A 19,215-nucleotide genomic window follows, 5' to 3' on the forward strand; every position below is an offset into this window, starting at 1 on the left:
GATGTTGCCCATATAAAAGCTCAAAAAGAGAGAAACCAGTAGAGGCCCGAGGTACCTCCCTAAGAGAGAACATTAAATATGACAACAAATAATCCAAGTTTTTACCATCCCTGTCAATCACTCTTCTTAACATGCCCTTCAAGGTCTTATTTAATTTGTCCACTGATGAATCAGTCTGAGGAGCTTACATAGCTCTTTCATTACTCTAGATATAAAAAGGTGTACCCTAATCAGCCAAGATTTATTTTGGAATATCCACTCTACTGAACATAAGTTGCTATTTTTTAGCTAAGGTGTTTTATAATATAATTATTTCTGGGTAATAAGCATGCAAAAAAAGATAACACCTGGTAGTGTAATCCAAAATTGCCAGTAGCCCACTAGCAGATTTTATTAGTGGACCTACTAATTCCATACTAATCCTTTCAAATGGTACGTATATTATTGGCAATGATAAAGAGCACTACGATAGTCATTTAAAGGGACTGTTGGCACTTAAGGCAAAATGCACAATAATTAGAAATTGAGACAAATAAACCTGGCCAATAAAACCTTTTCAGGACTCTTTTTCTCTTGTTTTATCAGTACTAAGAGGACCTCCCAATACATGACTGTGAGCAAGATTAAGTACTGTGTTTCTAAAGGGTTGGGGAACCAAAAGTTTTTACCTCATCTAGAGCCTTTTTCTCTACTCTAAATCAAATAATTGTCTGCCTCAAAATGAGGACAATAAATGGTCTTTCCTTGTGATATTAGATTGCTATTGGAAACCTGAATAACCTATGAATGTAGGATCTTCTTACTGTGCCTTGCTGAAGTTAGAAGGGCAGATTTCCAAATCTGGCAAGTCAATAGTCAGATCTTGACTATTCACAAGTTCTTCACTATTATGATGTGTCATCCCTTTCTAAAGCTGGCATAAGGGGTAAGGTATTTCTCTTAGTCTCAGTATTTTGTTTATCCCATTGTTTATCCCATTCTAATTAAAAAAAAGGAAATATTATTTCAGAGTCATCATTACTTTTTTCTACACAGTTTTGTGTTACCTTCCCAGTAAATCCCCATAAATCTAGAAAATAGGGAAAATCCCTCCCCAGTAATACATCATGGGCCAACCTCTCTACAGAAACTCTGAAGTTTATAGTACAACAAGGGCTTTTAAAGCTAACTGTAGGGTATTCACGTTTGTCACCATGAACACAAAATATACCAATTTTTGTATGATGTCAAGCCTCACGTTTGGTAAAAGAAATTTTGCTACTAGATTTACCATACTTCCTGAGTCTAGCACTACATTTACTTTTTCCCCATTCACATATTAATAACACATCTGAGGCACATGGCTGCTTTTGATAGCTGATTCTACACATCATAACATTCAAGAGTTCTGTATTCTTATATTTCCCATATTGCACTGCATGGGTACATTTTCAATCTTTTGCCAAACGTCCAAGTTTATAACATTGGAAACATTTATTATAGTCTGTCCCCCACCTAGACCCTCTTCTGGGGTTGGTGCTTCTAAGGGTGGGTACATGGGACCCCTGTGGATATATCCCCCTTTCTGCAGTTTCCCTTAAACCCAGAACAGTCTTACCAGCTCCTGCAGTATCTTGATTTCTTGACCTCTGCAGACATTCTGACAGAGTGGTATTCTGCAACTCCCCTGCAGATACAAATCTCTCCACCAAGTCCACCATCTGGTCTGCCATTTGGGGGTTGCTTTTACTGACCCATTTCCTCAGGGCAGTAGTTAGACCACATAAAAAAACATCTGACAACGGGTAACCTTTTCAGGATAGTAAGTCCAGGCATGAAACCTTTGGGCACAAACTGTAAATTTAACTTGGTGTAATCCCTTGTTTGAGCAGGTTCTAATTCATCAAAGGTTTTCTGGAGCTCTCCACTTAAGAAAGGTGCTAATAAGCTTGCCCACTTGCCTTCTGGCCATCCTTCTGTTTCAGTAATACGTTCAATTATCCTGATTATCCTAGACCCCAGAGGTGTCCCATCAGGATCCTTGGTTAGCCTCTCAGTCAAGGCCTGAATCTCCAGTCGCATATGGGTAGCCTGTTGATGTTCCTCAATGAGCAATAGGCTTGTTTCACTTTGGGCTGACAAAGCATGCTGAATCATGGCCTCTGTATTCTCTTTCTGGGGAAGTACCAGTATCGTATTTGGTTGCTGTGTAGCCACGTCCTGTAGTAAAGCCTTCGCAATATCCTCCATTTTGCAAAGTGTGTTTAAAGTCCTTTTGCAATTCCCCGTGCAACTTCAGTGCAATATACATATTATCCACCACCTGTAACAGCTCACACTGGTCTTTGTGTGCCTGCCAAGGGATATTTCTGAGATTGCACAGCCTTCTGGGTTAGGAACACACTTTATATGTTTTATAGGCCTGTGGCCTGTTTATTTCTGATAGAAGACAGCACTGTTTCTTTCAGCTAAATAAAATATAAATAAAAGTCCTAGCTCCTCTGAGCTCAAACTAAGCAAACTGAAACTAACTACTATGGTGCAGCTTGTCTGCTTACCAACAAATGGGATAGATTATGAGTGGAGCCCTACTTATCATTCCTGCGTCAACTCTGCAAAATTTAAGCTTTTTGCACACATCGGGTAGCGCTCATATTACACGTTGAAGGTAAAAAAGCTTTCACTTGTGCGCTAACCTTAAAATCTGTATTCTGAAGATCGCGTTAACGTACTCCCCCATAGCAGTGGAGGGTGAAAAGGGGAAACGCCCTACTCGCGTGCAAACCTGATCACATTTTCTCATAGAAGAATATGTTCTATTTATTTTTAAATACATATTTCTACATATATCTAATGGTATTTTGGTAAAATATATATCTATACCTATATATGTTAAAGGGACAGTCAACCCCAGAATTTTTGTTGTTTTAAAAGATAGATAATCGCTTAATTACCAATTCCCCAGTTTTGCATAACCAACACAGTTATAATTATACACATGTTACCTCTGTAATTACCTTGTATCTAAGCCTCAGCAGACTGCCCCCTTATTTCAGTTTTTTTGACAGACTTGCATTTTAGCCAGTCAGAGCTGTCTCCATGGTAAATTCACGAGCATGAGCTCAATGTTATCTATATGAAACACATGAACTAATGCCCTCTAGTGCTGAAAATCTATCAAAATGCATTTAAATTAGAGGCGGCCTTCAAGGTCTAAGAAATTAGCATATAAACCTCCTAGGTTTAGCTTTCAACTAAGAATACCAAGAGAACAAAGCAAAATTGGTGATAAAAGTAAATTGGAAAGTTGTTACATGCCCTATCTGAATCATGAAAGTTTTTTTTGGACTTGACCGTCCCTTTAAAGCCCTTTTTTCTCTAACACCTGAGACCTCATATCTTTAAGCCCTTATAACCTTTTTATGCAATTTAAATAAATAAAAAAAAATTAGTTAAATATTAGTGTAATTATTAATTCAATTGCACTGAAGCGATCAATTTTATTTTTTTATTTTTTTACTGTGTACTGTCCCTTTAATGATCTATAACTGTGTGTTAATAAATGCATTCAAAGTCAGTAAGCAATAACACGTAAACAATACACTATTGCAAGATAGATATAAACATATGTTCCACAATCAGTGTGTCTCAAGCTGCTGATAACGTAAAAGGTATTTTTAGTGACTATGACATTGAAAGACCTCACAAATTAGGCACATTTAACATGTAACAATGTTTTCTTTAAGTTTCTATTGAAGCATTGATATAGTTTTTTTTTTTTTTATTGAGGATTTTGCAAATGACAAAAATACATAGTACATGCTTCCAAGACAAATTAGATATAGACAAAACAAACAGGCTTAGTGCGGACACATGTATCACAATAATGCTTATACCTATCTATCCTCATTTTATATATATTTATATAATTTGAGTCCCAGATATAATTTAATTGGATCACTCTTGGATCTCAAATGTGATAAGCAAAAGAAATTAGGGATTCTCTAAGATATTAAAACCTAACAAATCTAACTGCATTCTTTGAAACATAAATACACCATGAATATAACTATTTTAAGAAAAAGTGATTAAGTCCGGATAAACAATAAACAAATAAAAATTCTGCTCCTATTAAGCATAAATGTGGTAAGTGAAACTGGAGTCACATAACTATAGGGGGAGTTTGCTATAGGGAAGAGAGCTCTCAGCTTGTTCCAGAAAAATGGATAGTAGGGGCATCCCATTGGCATTACGGTCTCAATTAACCCTTTAATTTTAAATGCTTTAAAGTTAGTGCCCTCCCTGACAGTTGTTGTTTTAATAGTGATTGAGCCCGGGCATTCAGTAAACATATATAATTTCTGCTCTCATGAAATATAGATGTGGTAAGTGAAGCTGGAGTCACACAACTGTAAGTTGAGTTTGCTATAGGAGAGGGTATTCTCAGCTAGATCATATAGATTCGATAGTAGGGACATCCCATTGGCATTACGATCTCAATTAGCCCATTAATTTTAATATTTTAAAATTAGTTCCCTGCATGTTAATTGTTATTTTATTTGATTCTCTGTGAGGATCTGGGTTGGCCTCCTGAGATATATCACCCCCGCGGCCACTAGCCGCGTGGAGTCAGCACCCAGGCAATGACATAAGTAAAATGCTATCCCCACCTCAATATCCTATACAGGCCATCACGAGAGAGATCGGCCCCCACAATTAGTCCAACCTTATTGTCACATAACACACTGCTGCATAAATCTACGTGAATTTTAAAAAATTATAAAACATAAAGATGAACTCTTATTCTAACTGTAAACTAACAGTAAACAAAACTATACTTCAAAAGTATCTTACTAAGCCCCACAATTATCCATGTATGAAGGAGAGTCCAGATATTTGTGGAGGAGCTGGGTATTATTGTGGTTCCAGCAAGTCACTAAAGTTATTAGCCCTTGCCCTCCCTATCAGCCGTCCATGTAACATGATGCATCAAATCTATGCCTGGGCTGGAAGGGAGGACTGTCTGGTGATGTATAGTAAGAGTCCCAACCGTCACAAAAACCGGTCTCAAGAGGGGGTCATCCACCCCCCCCTGATGATATTCATAGGACGTTCTAGCCCGTTTCAACAGTAATCCAAATGACAGTCTTAAATGCTGAGGCTGCTTATCCTGGTCAAGTGTTATAGCGGTGAGAGGTAAAGGCAGTCCCGGAATTGTGTGAAACTCAGCAGGTTTTAAATGCAGCCTATGTGGTGCCGTGTCTAACAGAGCTATGCTCTCTAAGGGAGCCGTGATGCCGGTGAGTGTGAGACTTTGCTGTGTCTGTGGGGTTGTCGACATAGAGTTCTGTGCCGCAGAGGAGAAGTCAAACGCTCCCTCCTCTATGAAGCACCTCATCATGTCTGGCAGTGTGCCAATGTATTGCGCTTCTGCGGGCAACAAGTCAGCACTGTCAGTATGCGATGTCCCGACCGGTATCTGCAGGGACCAAGCTGTCGCATTGCCTGTGTGAACTGACCTGTATGTATCCGAAGCCGTGAAGGTTTGCTTAGGCTTATGTGTGGCCTGCGATGTAGAGAGGATTGTCGCGGTATCCGGGCTGCAATGTAGCTTTGTCCTCAAATGTTCCTCCCGTTCTCTACCGGTCTCACTCACCACAGCCAAGCGGTTCATCATGTAGTCATACGGTGCCCTCTCAATTAGCCGTTTCATAAGGGATTCAAGCTGTGCAGGTAGAGCAACAAGAGGCGTTGAGCTGTACTCTTCTGCCTTATCCGCCATACTGACGAGTTGTTATTTCTCCGTCCCCAAGGATCTTGTAGCACAAACGTGGTATTGAGCAGTAAGTTTGTAGTCCGGAAAGTGATATAATTTGAAGAGACCCAGTAAGTCTGTTAAGTCAGACGGCACCGGTAACCCGGCTCTTCCCGGGGGGGATGCGGATGCCTAAGTATAGGAGGCCGCCGCCTTAGGCCTTGTTGTTCCGTTCTGTGCCCCCGATGTCATATAAACAGCCTGGGGATGATATATAGAGCCACAGTTACCAGTACTGTGGAGAGGTTGTATTTTATAGTCTTACTTTAGCTGTTATTTAATGATAATCGTCGGATTATCAAGGATTCTACCAGATCTAGCAGAAAATGCGTCCAGTCCTGAACGCTGCATGGACACGCCCCCTCCAATTTTATTTTTAACTTGTAATATGCGCACTAATTATGCACACTAAACAGCTGCGATAAACATGATATTGCTTGAGAGTAACTGTTAACGCGCCACTGTAGATATTCAGCCCAAATTACAGCAACAGCGCTTTAACAATTTTATCAGTTGCAGTCATACAGCTTCTGCCCACTCCTTGTTTCCCTCTAACTAAGGTTTACCCAGTCTTTTTAAAGGAAACAAGTTTCAGGTGAGCCAAATCACCTCAATTACTCTGACTCAATTTAGTAGAAAACCTAAACTAGGTTTGCATACCTGTTAGTGGGATGGAGATTCGGCCTACCATGCTCTTCCGAAAACTCAAGGGAACACAGAAACATAGTGCAAATAAACAGTCAATAGCGTTTCCTGGGGCTATAAGCTATACCACTTCCAGGGTAGAAACCGTGCAAATCTCTGGGTCCTAAGTACACACCATTTACTACCTTTTCATATACTCAGTCACAAAACAGTTTTATTGACTATAAGGCTATTTCTATTTTAGTTATTTCAAATCTTTATAAAATAGCAGCTAGCTTGGTATATAAGATAATTATGTGTAGTTTAATTTTAAGGTGCTATAACCTGAAACTGGTCAAAAGGGAAAATAAAGTGACACAGGATACAATAGAACTGCTAAGCGCATCTGTTCCCTCTTACACCCGTGTGGTAGGCTGCTGTTGGTTGTAGAACTGATTTTCTTTTGCAGGGCAAGAGCTGCAGAGGGTCAGTGGGCCATACACCCTGCTCCACCCTGACCCAACTGAATAGTAGTAAAACCTCAGAGGAGAAGTGAGTTTGTGCCACCCAGCCCGCCAGTTCATCTCTAAGTCTGCAGTACAGCCCAATGCTCTGTCCTGCATTGCAAAGCCCTTCACACTCTTAAAACTAACCAGTGCCTGAGCCTTGTTTTTTTTTTTATCTCTATGGATTAAACCGAAGCCTCAGCTCTGCATTAACATTAACCCCTTAAGGACCAGCGACGTTCCCTGTATGTCGCTGGCCTTTTTTTGGGACTTGATTGTTTTATAGCGTAGTCTTGCCACCAGCGTTGAGACTGCTCTATTCCACAAAGCCTGCTGGAGGGAGGGCATTAATAGAGTGTTCTTGCTAGACTTGTGCTATTATGTCCTGAAAAAACCCTTAACGACCAGTGACATACAGGGTACATTGTGGTCATTAAGGGGTTAAAGGAACCCAGTCATCAAACAATATTTATGTATGTACTTGAGATATATATATATATATATATATATATATATATATATCACATTTAAAAGTTAATGAGTTTGTATTTTAAGTAATGCCAGCCAACATGCTGATATGGGGGACACTAGCAGTGAGGATCAGAAGCAATTGGGTAAGTTAATGTTTTTTCCCCTTTGATGAATGAGCATTTGTGAGTCAAATTTTGCTCCCCTATAAAAGCAAAGACAAATTTCTTTTGTATAGACTATAAATCTGCCATTCCCCTAGATTAAGGAGAAAATTATTTCTGACATTTCTATAAGACAAATTACATTTGTATCTCCCCCCCGACTAAAACATTTTTTTTCATGAAGGTTTAAATGAGTGACATTTGTCTGTAACTGCAACCCCTCCCCTTGACTAATGAGCATATTGTTTATTAAAAAGAGTTATCACAGTTTATATCTGTGAACCCTCCTTCCCACTTGAGCATTCTGAAAATGTTATCAATTTGCAGAATTCCTACACTCCCACGCATCTCTTGTGTGAACTGTTTATTACTGTGTAGCTCTTAACCCCCCTCCCTAGACTAACAAACATATGTTTAGTAAATTGTTTATTATCTGTAACCCTCATTCTCTCTAGACTAGCAAGCATATCTTTAGTAAAATGTGTATCACTTCTCAGCAGTCTGTAACCCTCATTCTCTCTAGACAAGCAAGCATATCTTTAGTAAAATGTGTATCACTTCTCAGCAGTCTGTAACCATCATTCTTTCTAGACAAGCAAGCATATCTTTAGTAAAATGTGTATCACTTCTCAGCAGTCTGTAACCCTCATTCTCTCTAGACTAGCAAGCATGGGCGCAATAAAATATATGGGCAGGTTTCGGCGCAAGCTTGGGAACCTGCGTCGTCCGTAATTTCACCTCGCACATCGGGGTATTACATAAACCCTGCCGGCGCCTAAGAAAAGTAAAGAAAATAACAAATCTCCCGTAAAAGTCTAACACGCCTCCCAAAAATAAGCCCGACACGTAAAACCCCTATATCCGCAATCACCCCCTCTCATTACTAATATTAAATGTATTAACCCCTAGACAGAAAACTCCCCACAACGCAATATACCTATTTAAACTATTAACCCCTATATCCGCCATCAAACCCACACCGCAAGTAATAACTAAATTATTAACCCCTAAATCCGCCAACCCCAACATCGCAAACTACCTATTAAAACTATTAACCCACAATGCAATAAACCTAACCTAAATAAACTAAAATGACCCTTTAAGCAAGAATTACAGAAAATAAAAAAACCTAAGATTACAGAAAATAAATAAAATTACAAGATTTTAAATAAATTACACCTAATCCCTTTGAAAATAAAAAAGCCCCCCCAAAATAAAAACACCCCTAATCTAATAAACTACCAGTAGCCCTTAAAAGAACTTTTTGCAGGGCATTGCCCCAAGATAATCAGCTCTTTTGCCAAAAAAATACACACAGCCCCCCCTACCAGTAAAGAACCCCCCCAAAAAAATACTAAACACTAAAAACGCTAAACTACCCATTGCTTTTTTTGCTTTCCTGTAACTCTCTCTGGTACGTGAATAGAGACCCTGTCAATCTGCAACTATCCACTGCACTCTGGTGTTTTTTTACTCTCCTGTAACTCTTCTGGTACATGAATATTTACATAGTGCAAATGATTTTAGTTTGTTAATTTAGTCCTACATCTGTTGTACTGTTATTCAATGTCTTATTTCTAATGTTCATTTAATTGCCATGTGATGTTCAATCCTTATCAATACTTGCTATTATTCTAAAATTTATAGCTGTCTTATTCCATAGTGTAAACCTCCCCCAAATTGTATTGTCTGTTTACTTAACATCTCACCCTGACCAGACCAGAATCTAACTTTCCAATTGGCCTTTCCAATTGTCTTTGATTAGCAATCAACTAAATTTAGTGGACTCAGCTGACTGCCCTCCCTGCATATATTTCTCACTATTTTGGGATGCGCATTGCACTGGGATGTGCATTGCTATAACAACATATGTTCACATTTTCAAAGTGAGGCACTAGCAATAGAATTATACAATAATTAAGTGAACATTTTATAAGTGAGGCACTAGCAATCGAAATATACAAGAATTGAACAAGGATTGTGCAAAGGGGCAAGAAAAAGGCAGGTACTTTTGTAATATTATGTTTGATATACCTTACTGTTTTCTTATGCAATTGCTACTGTAATACTGTGCCTTATGTGTTTAACTGGTTCCCTCTTTTGTTAAAATGCCTAATATCTTCTTATTCCTTTTTGCTGCCTTCTGTCTCTATAACAAACTACATTATTCAATTACTCCTCCTCCCTCTCCACCTGCACTGTTCATTAGCCCATCTCTCTTAAACTCACCTTACTTTTGTACTCATGAACTTTACCTATTCCTAAACACTCTCTCCCCCCTCCACCTTGTCTCAAAAGCAGTCTCACTACTGCAAATCTGTATCTCATGTCACTCTCCCTCTTGCTTTTACTAACTGCTTGTGACATCTCCCCTAATCCTGGTCCCCAACAACTGCCTAGCCGTGCACATCCATGTATACCATCCCACAGACTCAAAAAACAAAAAACTCTTCAACCTTACTCACATTCCTCTTGCATCAAAAGTCACTTCCCCTTTCACTTGTGCACTCTGTTTGCAACAAACTCACTTCTATACATGACCTCTTTATCTCCCACTCTCTCAACCTTCTGGCCCTAACAGAAACCTGGCTCTCTCCCCTAGACACAGCATCCACTGCTGCTCTGTCACATGGGGGTCTCCACTTCAGCCACACTCCTAGGTCTGGTAATAGACAAGGAGGTGGTGTAGGAATTTTACTTTCCTCTCATTGCACCTTTCAACAAATACATCCCATCTCTTCCCTCACATTTTCCTAATTCGAAACCCACATGATTAGCTTATTCTCTCCTCTTTCTATACGTATTGCAGTCATATACCATCCTCCTGGCTCCTCAACTCAATTCCTAGATCACTTGGCTGCCTGGCTACCTTATTTCCTTTCTTCAGACACCCCTTCCCTCATTCTTGGTGACTTCAACATCCCTCTTGACAATCCCACTGCCTCCTCTGCAAAACAACTTCTGCAACTCACTTCCTCTTTCGGTTTGTCACAATGGACTGATTCTCCCACTCACAAAGATTGTCACTCCCTTGACCTGCTCTTTAGCTATCGATGCACCCTCTCAAACTCCCCCTTTCCTCTTTCTGACCACCATCTCCTTACTTGCAACATATCATCCCTCCCTACAACTCTCCCTCCTTCTGCTCCTCACACCAAACTTCACAGAAGTATTATATCATTAGATCAACAGCTTTCTAATTCCCTCAAACCTCTCCTCTCATCCTTCTCCTCCTTTTCCTGCCCTGACCAATCTGCCACTATAATTCCACAATTCCATCCGTCCTTGACAATCTCGCCCCCTCTTACCATAGCTCGGAAATCAAACACTCATCCTCAGCCCTGGCATACTCCTCGATACCTACGCAGATGTTCCCGTACTGCTGAGTGGCACTGGAGAAAATCTAGGAGTTCAGCTGATTTTCAACATTACAAATTTATCTTGAACTCCTACTACTCTGCCCTTAATTTCCATAAGCAACACTACTTCTCTACTCTTATCTCTAATCTTTCTTCAAACCCAAAACCTCCTAATATAACTTCTCTGTCAGCTCAAGACTTTGCCAACCACTTCAATAACAAAATCGACTCCATCAGAAATGAAATCAGTTCTCAACATAATTCCATTCTCTCACCCCCTCAAATGCTCTCAATCAACCACAACCCACATAATCTTAAACTTAGCTCATTCTACCCTGTTACTGAGGAAGAAGTTTCGGCACTTATACTGTGCTCTCACCTCACTACCTGTCCCCTTGACCCTATCCCCTCACAGCTACTCCCCTACCTCTCTGCCACCCTTACCCCTATACTCACACACACACTTTCAACCTCTCCCTCAGCACCGTTATATTTCCCTCATCGCTGAAACATGCACTGGTCACACCTATCCTCAAAAAACCTTCCCTTGTTCCTACCTCCCCATCCAACTACCGTCCTATTTCCCTCCTCCCTCTTGCATCAAAGCTTCTTGAAAAACTAGCTTATGCACGCCTATCCCATTTCCTTACAATAAACTCCCTCCTTGACCCATTGCAATCTGGATTTCGTCCCCATCACTCCACAGAGACAGCAATTGTTAAGGTTACCAATGACCTACTTACAGCAAAATCAAAAGGCAACTTCTCTCTGCTTATCCTCCTTGATCTGTCCGCAGCCTTTGACACTGTTGACCACCCTCTTTTGCTCCAAACCCTCCAATCCTTCGGCATATGTGACACAGCCCTCTCGTGGCTCTTTTCCTACCTGTCAAACCGTACCTTTAGTGTAGCCTTCTCTGGGGCCTCCTCTGCCCCGTCACCACTTTCTGTCGGAGTACCGCAAGGCTCGGTCCCCTTCTCAATCTACACGTCATCACTAGGTTCCCTAATAAAGTCCCACGGTTTACAATATCATTTGTATGCCGATGACACCCAAATCTACTTCTCTGCACCAGACCTTTCTCCTTCCGTGTCACTAACTGTCTTTCTCACATCTCCAGCTGGATGTCCTCTCACTACCTCAAGCTAAATCTCTCCAAAACTGAGCTCCTTATTTTCCCCCCTTCTTCTAAACTCTTCACCCTCAATCTCTCTATAACTGTCAACAACTCCATCATTACCCCTACCCCGCATGCCCAATGTCTCGGGGTCACATTTGACTCAGATCTTTCTTTCACTCCTCACATTCAGTCATTGGCTAAAGCCTGCCGCTTCCACCTTAAAAACCATCTCTAAAATTAGACACTACTAAGATTTTAATCCACTCTCTTTCTCTCCCACCTCGATTACTGCAACTCTGTCCTCTCTGGTCTCCCCATCTGCCGCCTAGCTCCTTTACAATCCATAATGAATGCCTCTGCCAGACTCATCTTCCTTACACGTCGCTCTTCATCTGCTGCACCTCTCTGCCAATCCCTTTACTGGCTTCCTCTTGCCTCTAGGATCAAACACAAAATTCTCATTCTGACATACAAAGCCCTCAACTGCACTGCTCCCCCCTATATCTCAGACCTTGTCTCCAGATACTCTCCCTCCCATCCCTCTGCTCACGACCTCCTACTCTCCTCTCTTGTCACCTCATCACACTCCTGTTTACAGGACTTCTCCAGACTGGCTCCCATCTTGTGGAACTCTCTGCCTCGCCTCACAAGACTCTCTTCTAGTTTTAAAAGCTTCAAGTGCTCCCTAAAGACTCTACTGTTCAGGGATGCATACAACCTACGCTAACCTTTCTTTATACCAGTTCCTCTCCTCCATTGCTATCCCCTGAACCCCCTTAGCATGTAAGCCTAAGAGTCCAGCTGTTTGTTGATCACATTCTTAAGAGCTGACTACAACAGTGCAACTCTTGGCAGGGCAGTCTACCCATTTGATCCCTATAATTGTTTTGTTGTACTCCGCCTTTGTTTATAGCACTGCGGAATCTGTTGGCGCTCTACAAATATCTAATATTATTATTATTATTATTAATAATAATAAAGGGGTTAATACTTGATTAGGTTAATTGCTTTGTGGGCTATGGCAGTTTAGGGGTTAGACTTTATTAGTTATTGCGGTGGGGGATTGCGGTTGACAGGTAGATAGACATTGCGCATGTGTTAGGTGTTAGTTTATTTTTGCAGGCATTTTCGGGAGTTACGGTGCTCCCATACTCAGCGCAAGGCTTGCTGCGGCTGTTATGGCGAGGTAAAAATGGAGTAAGATTTCTCCATTTTCGCCACATAAGTCCTTGCGCTGGATATTGTATACCGATTTGCGATGCGGTTCTATGTTAGCCTATGGGAGTAATAATTGCGAGCGACGGGTAAAATATACACGTGTAACTTGTATGCTACGCCGTATATGTAATACCAAAATCACGTAAAATCTGGCAGCGGAGGATTTTGCGGGCGACGCTGCATATGTAATGGAGGCCCATATCTTTAGTAAAATGTGTATCACTTCTCAGCAGTCTGTAACCCTCATTCACTCTAGACTAGCAAGCATATCAATATTATAGCAAAAATAGTCCCAAAAGCAGAGGCACTCACTGGTCTTTCAGATAAGATAAAACTTAACATTTATTGCATTAAAGTAAAATAGACATAACATTTTGGTGCTGCCTTTGCACCTTTGTCAAATGTCATCAAGGGTTCATAAGATATGAACTTAAAAACAATACACATAATACCACAACACCCTGATTAAATACCATTTTCCTTGGCGTTGCTGCTCACATGCCGTGTACTAATAGGGACGTCATCACTGGTGGACAACATGTGAAACGTCACTTACATGCAGCATGCATTACCAGCGCATATTGGAAGTCACCATGGTAACCGGATACACATACACATGCTGGATTCAATACTCATGTGAATCATGTTGAGAGCCACAAACAGAACCAGCGTAATTTACACTGGCACCGCTATTATAAAAAAACTATATTGAATACGAGTGTGTTAAAAACACACAGGGATATGAGATCATATTGCCAATACGATACGTCATAAGTATTGTATGGTCACCATGGCAACCCCCAACCACACTAGGAACCACATGCTCTTATTGCCAATTATATTCCACCCAAAATATCCCCTTAACACGTTACAGTGACCCAAAAAAGCATATGTGAATATGTGAGAGCAATGACAAATTTGTAGTGAAACAGTCATATTGGCAATAAGAAATAGTTTATCTAATTAAAAAAACAATATATACACATATATACAATTTCCTATGAATCATAGATGCCAGCCATCTGGCTTAATATACAGAACATTCTGGACCATTAGATTGAAACAAACCTTAATTATTAACCCCATCATTCATCTGAACTAGCCCACATGCACGTGTCTTCATATGCACTTTGGGTATGTATAGAAACTAACAGTGGGTACCCACTAGAACGATTAATCATGTGGATATCCTCACAGTCACCCTTCAGACATATAAAGTGCCATATACGTATAATTTCAGCCACAGTAGAAGGGTCCAAAGTCCAGAAAGGTGTTGAGTCCCCTGGGTACCAGTGTGTCCATCATAGAGATCCACTTGGTTTCAAGTTGGAGCAGTTTATTTGCTCTGTTGCCTCCTCTAGGCAAGGGAGGTACATGGTCAATGACCATTGTATGTAAACTCAAAACACAATGGCCTATATTTAGAGTTTTGTCGGTAAAGACCCGCATAGCTAACGCAGCTTTTTTTCCTACCGCTGCTTCCAAACAACGCTGGTATTTAGAGTTGTCTGAAGGGCTGCGTTAGGCTCCAAAAAGGGAGCGTTGAGCCGAATTTTCCGCCACTTCAACCCTCAATACCAGCATTGCTTACGGTAGCGGTAAGCTGGCAAAACGTGCTTGTGCACGATTTCCCCATAGGAAACAATGGGACAGTTTGGGCTGAAAAAAAAACCTAACACCTGCAAAAAAGCAGCGTTCAGCTCCCAACGCAGCCCCATTGTTTCCTATGGGGAAACACTTTCTAAGTCTGCACCTAACACCCTAACATGAACCCCGAGTCTAAACACCCCTAACCTTACACTTATTAACCCCTAATCTGCCGACCCCGCTGTCGCTGACACCTGCATTACACAATTAACCCCTAATCTGCCGCTCCGGACACCGCCGCCACCTACATTATCCCTAATCTGCTGCCCCCAACATCGCCGACAGCTACATAATATTTATTAACCCCTAATCTGCCCCCCCCCAATGTCGCCGCCACCTAACTTCAAGTATTAACCCTTAATCTGCCGACTGGACCTCGCCGCTACTATAATAAATGTATTAACCCCTAAAGCTAAGTCTTACCCTAACACCCCCCTAAGTTAAATATAATTTTAATCTTACGAAATAAATTAACTCTTATTAACTAAAGTATTCCTATTTAAAACTAAATACTTACCTGTAAAATAAACTCTAATATAGCTACAATATAACGCATAATTATATTGTAGCTATTTTAGGATTTATATTTATTTTACAGGCAACTTTGTATTTATTTTAACTAGGTACAATAGCTATTAAATAGTTATTAACTATTTAAATAGCTACCGAGTTAAAATAATTACATGTAAAATAAATCCTAACCTAAGTTACAATTAAACCTAACACTACACTATCATTAAACAAATTACCTACAATTAAATAAACTATTCTATAATACTAAAAAACACAAACACTAAATTACAAGAATTTTAAACTAATTACACCTAATCTAAGCCCCCTAATAAAATAAAAAAAACCAAAATAATAAAAGTCCCTACCCTATTCTACATTACAAAGTAATCAGCTCTTTTACCAGGGCTTTTTGCGGGGCATGCCCCAAAGTAATCAGCTCTTTTGCCTGTAAAAAAAAATAAAAAAATACAACCCCCCCCCAACATTACAACCCACCACCCACATACCCCTACTCTAACCCACCCAAACCCCCCTTAAATAAACCTATCACTACCCCCCTGAAGATCTCCCTACCTTGAGTCGTCTTCACCCAGCCGGGCCGAAGTCTTCATCCGATGGGGCAGAAGAGGACATCCAGACCGGCAGACATCTTCATCCAAGCGGCATCTTCTATCTTCATCCATCCGGAGTGGAGCGGAGCCATCTTCTTCCCAGCCAACGCGGATCCATCCTCTTCAACCGACGCCTACTCGCCGAATGAAGGTTCCTTTAAATGACGTCATCCAAGATGGCGTCCCTTGAATTCCGATTGGCTGATAGAATCCTATCGGAATTAAGGTAGGAAAAATCTGGCTGATTCAATCAGATTCAAGTTCAATCCGATTGGCTGATCCAATCAGCCAGATTGAGCTCGCATTCTATTGGCTGTTCCGATCAGCCAATAGAATGTGAGCTCAATCTGATTGAATCAGCCAGATTTTTCCTACCTTAATTCCGATTGGCTGATAGAATCCTATTAGCCATTCGGATCAGCCAATCAGAATTAAGGTAGGAAAAATCTGATCAATCAGCCAATCAGATTCAAGTTCAATCCGATTGGCTGATCCATTCAGATTGAGCTCGCATTCTATTGGCTGATCGGAACAGCCAATAGAATGCAAGCTCAATCTGATTGGATCAGCCAATCGGATTGAACTTGAATCTGATTGAATCAGCCAATCAGATTTTTCCTACCTTAATTCCGATTCTATCAGCCAATCGGAATTCGAGGGACGCCATCTTGGATGACGTCATTTAAAGGAACCTTCATTCGGCGAGTAGGCGTCGGTTGAAGAGGATGGATCCGCGTCGGCTGGGAAGAAGATGGTTCCGCTCCGGATGGATGAAGATAGAAGATGCCGCTTGGATGAAGATGTCTGCCGGTCCGGATGTCCTCTTCTGCCCGGATAGGATGAAGACTTTGGCCCGGCTGGGTGAAGACGACGCAAGGTAGGGAGATCTTCAGGGGGGTAGTGTTAGGTTTATTTAAGGGGGGTTTGGGTGGGTTAGAGTAGGGGTATGTGGGTGGTGGGTTTTAATGTTGGGGGGGGTTGCATTTTTTTTTTTTTTACAGGCAAAAGAGCTGATTACTTTGGGGCATGCCCCGCAAAAAGCTCTTTTAAGGGCTGGTAAAAGAGCTGATTACTTTGTAATGTAGAATAGGGTAGGGACTTTTATTATTTTGGGTTATTTTATTAGGGGGCTTAGATTAGGTGTAATTAGTTTAAAATTCTTCTAATATTTTTTTATTTTTTGTAATATAGAATAGTTTATTTAATTGTAGGTCATTTATTTAATTAATTTAATGATAGTGTAGTGTTAGGTTTAATAGTAACTTAGGTTAGGATTTATTTTACAGGTAATTTTGTATTTATTTTAACTAGGTAGCTATTAAATAGTTATTAACTATTTAATAGCTTTTGTACCTAGTTAAATAAAATAAATACAAAGTTGCCTGTAAAATAAATATAAATCCTAAAATAGCTATAATGTAATTTTTAATTATATTGTAGCTATATCAGGGTTTATTTGATAGGTATTTAGTTTTAAATAGGAATAATTTAGTTAATTTTAGGAATATTATTTCATTTAATATAAATTATATTTATGTTAGGGGGGTGTTAAGGTTAGAGTTATGTTTAGGGGTTAATAACTTTATTATAGTACCGGTGACGGTGCGGGCGGGAGATTAGGGGTTAATAATTGTAGGTAGGTGGCTGCGATGTTAGGGAGGGCAGATTAGGGGTTAATAGAATTTATTAGTGTTTGAGAGGGGGGGAGTGCGGCAGTTTAGGGGTTAATACATTTATTATAGTGGCGACGAGGTCCGGTCGGCAGATTAGGGGTTAATAAGTGTAGTTAGGTTGCGGCGACGTTGGGGGGGCAGATTAGGGGTTAATAAATATAATATAGGGGTCGGCGATGTTAGGGGCAGCAGATTAGGGGTTCATAGCTATAATGTAGGTGGCGGCGATGCCCGGTCGGCAGATTAGGGGTTACATTTTTTTTATTAGAGTGGCGACGATGTGGGGGGGGCCTCGGTTTAGGGGTACATAGGTAGTTTATGGGTGTTAGTGTACTTTAGAGCACAGTAGTTAAGAGCTTTATATTCTGGCGTTAGCCCATAAAGCTCTTAACTACTGACTTTTTTTGGCGTTAGGAGTCTTGTCGGTAGAGGCTCTACCGCTCACTTCTCCCAAGACTCCAAATACCAGCGTTAGGCAGATCCCATTGAAAAGATAGGATACGCAATTGGCGTAAGGGGATCTGCGGTAGCCTGGAATCGCGGTAGGGAAGTGAGCGTTAGACCCTTTCCTGCCTGAATCTAAATACCAGCGGGCGGCCAAAAGCAGCGTTAGGACCCCTTAACGCTGCTTTTGACGGCTAACGCCAAACTCTAAATCTAGGCGCGAGTTTGTGTTTGGCAAAATGCCGTGCTACTGGCTGCTCAGACTCTCCTTTTTACAAGACCTCCCTAATGGCACACCGGTGGTTGGCCATCCTGTCCCTGAAGGAAGTGATCATCTTTCCAACATATACCAGGGAACATGGGCAGATGAGAATGTTGATCACATACGTACTGGTGCACATCAGCCTGTGACGAATGATGGTAGCAATGTTCCCAATACACAAAACCAGTCTTTTTCTGGGGTGGTCATGCGCTCCACAGCCAAGCTGCCACTAGCACCCCTAGATACAAGACGGCCGCACCCCAGATGAGGGGGACACAAACCACAAAAGAACAATAAAGAAAAAATAGATATTGTCTTTAATCTCATCAGTAGACCTCTTAGTGAGGCAGAAACATATGTTTTGAACCATGGTTTGTCCTTTGTGCCTACCCCAAAGAGTGATTTTTTTTTTACAAAACTGTCGATATATATAAGCTGCAATGACAGCTGAAACTTAAGGATCATTTTAAGGATAAGTCACAAGGGACAATACCAGCCTTCAAGAAGCCATCTGATTTTGAGCCCCCAAATACACATGCATCTATGAAGAATTTCACTTGTATGCTATGTACGGACCTTAAAAAAAAACACAGCCTGTTAGAACATATTCTAATCTCAGTAAAGATGAATTGCTGGCTATTAAAAGTCTAAGTAACAATGATACCATTGTTATCTGCCTTGCGGATAAGGGGGAGGGGGTCTATAGTCATCCAGGATTATGCTGATTATAGAAAGGAAGCCCTTAGGCAGCTCTCTGATGCAACAATCTAAGTTAAGCTAAAAAGCAATTCTGTCAGTTTTAAGAAGGTAAT

Source organism: Bombina bombina, chromosome 5, assembly GCF_027579735.1.
Source record: "Bombina bombina isolate aBomBom1 chromosome 5, aBomBom1.pri, whole genome shotgun sequence".
NCBI classification, from domain to species: domain Eukaryota; kingdom Metazoa; phylum Chordata; class Amphibia; order Anura; family Bombinatoridae; genus Bombina; species Bombina bombina.